Below are 2,500 nucleotides of genomic sequence, written 5' to 3' on the forward strand. Positions count from 1 at the left end.
TGCAGGTGTCTTCCGATTCCGTCACGTGGCTAAATTAAACCAAGCATACGATATCTGTGATATCGATAATTTATTCAGTTCATATCTAAACTTCACCAGAATTGGTCATCTGGACCAACACAGCTTCCTCCAGTGATGGAGATGTTTAACTCTGTTGTTTTATAGAATAAAACTTAAAAACTATTAAGATGTATTCAGTTAATCCATTTAAATACATCTGAAAACAACTCATACTCAAATGTGTGCTTAAGACAGTAGCACGCCAATAAATGGTGGCAGCGGTTAAACTTTAAGACAGCGGTTAAACTCTAAGAATTAGAGAAATATCTTCAAGACTTCAAAATAATAGCTGTAAAACCAGAGAAATATCTTCAAGACTTCAAAATAAAAGCTGTAAAACCTGAGAAAGATCTTCAAGAACTCAACATTATCTACAAGAATCTACAATTTTGACTAAGTCCAACGGAAAAGCTAACATCAACATATGTTAGTATACAACCTGAATCTTCAATCAACATCCTAGGAAACCCAAGGACTGGCGTTCAACAATTGCAAGACATATCCAGGAAGAACTACATTCAACACGAAACTAGAACGAGACATCGCTAACAAAACATCAAGAGAGAGAGAGAGAGAGAGGACGTGTCGACTTCATATATAAGCTAAGTACAGATATTTTGTATTCATTCCAGTTTGGGCAGTGAAGTGTAGTTATCACAAGTCGTTAGTCGATTATTACTGGGGTGAGTGAATTCCTAAACTTTGTTATAAGAAACTCCGAATTCTCATTTAGAATTTTTCTTTCTTTGTGCTAATTCCTTTTTCTTTCAGAAACTCTTGGGGGGAAATGTTTTGGGATTAGTAACATTGTTGGGGGAATTTTATTATACATATGCGTTTACGCAGTGGGCGTCTGTACTCATATAGATATTTTGATAGAATTGAAAGGGGTCAAAGAGATAGAAAAAAAAAATACAGCAGTCATGGCTCCTCCTGTCAGCCCTACCCCTGGACCTAGTGGTGTAGGCCAGGCTAATCCTCCTCCAATTGTGACGCTTGTAAATGCCAGGTCAGCAATCCTTCCTTTTCAAGGTCGGGTCAACGGGTTCTTGCCACAAAATGTGAAGTCATGGATTTCATCCGTTGATGCCCATTTAAATGCCAAACAAATCGTAGATCCTTTTGTACAATTACAAGAAGCTAAAAGTTTTATAGATTTTTCTAAGGGGGATGCGAGTGCGTATTTAAGAGGTGTTTCATTTCAAGAAGCAGTTACTTGGGATGATTTCAAAGTTAGGTTACGCGCGATCTATGGGGGTGAGGAAGCCTTGGATGTAGTGTTAACGTTACGAAATACACTTAATCAAGCCACTATGAATCGGCTTAATGTTATTGAGAGAGCAGCTCTCATAGCTGATAGGCTTAACGAATATCAGGACATTTTAGGTAATTCCACTTGGGTTACTAACGATAACATCTCCGTGAAAGATTTTTTACGATTAATGTATTTAACTTGCATGACACTTATGTTGCCTGAAGCTTTAGTGCGGTGCTTTGATAAGAAGTTAATGCCTGCAAGTACGGAATTGGATGTCTATAAACAGATAAAGAAACACATGTCCAAGTGTCAGATCTCGATCCCGTGTTAACTCAAGTTTTTGCTAAGAATGAAACAAAACCACAAACAGTGAACGTAATTAACAGTCCAGTAGCGGGAGTGACGTGTTACAACTGCAAACGTCAAGGTCACATAAGCGCAGACTGTAGAACGAAATTTTGCTCAGTTCACAACACAGCATCACATTCTTATAGTCAATGTTACGCGCGTAAGACACAACAATATCCTAGAAATACACAGTCAATTCCACAGTCAGTCCCATACAACGGAAATGTGGCAAAGCGGTTGATGAAACTTACCGAAAAGGACCACCTGTCACCGACTTATAAAGAAATTCTTCACCCCATACTACTGGCTGGTTTGTGTTTCACGGTGGTGATATTTATCGCCGTGAACATCCTTGTTTGGCGTAGGTTACGGCACAGCAAGCAGCTAAAAAGGAATGAGTTGCATAGCCCTGACAATACCCCCTATTTAATCCAGTTCAAAGCTGTTTGATTGGCCACCTCATTCGCTAAGGGAGTAATTTGTCGGGAAGATGTTTGTATGAAAAGCTGATTAGAACGCTAGTAATATGTAATTAAAGAAATTCTCTACATTTGCATTGTTAAAAATACATTTAAAAACAACATTTAAAAAATAAATAAAATAAAAAAGGATATAAATCATTTTTTTCTCTCGGCATCTAATAAAAATATATAAGCCGGAATGTTAAAAAAGAAAAGAGAAAAAAAAAGAAAAATATAATAAAATATATAACAGAATCTATGGGCATCTAATAAAATATATCAGCCCTATATATAAATATATATATATATATATATATGTACGAAACCGTGGTACGTGTACGTACCAGGAATTCGTGTTTGTGCACTAAAAATT

Source organism: Palaemon carinicauda, chromosome 6 (genome assembly GCF_036898095.1).
Source record: "Palaemon carinicauda isolate YSFRI2023 chromosome 6, ASM3689809v2, whole genome shotgun sequence".
NCBI classification, from domain to species: Eukaryota; Metazoa; Arthropoda; class Malacostraca; order Decapoda; family Palaemonidae; genus Palaemon; species Palaemon carinicauda.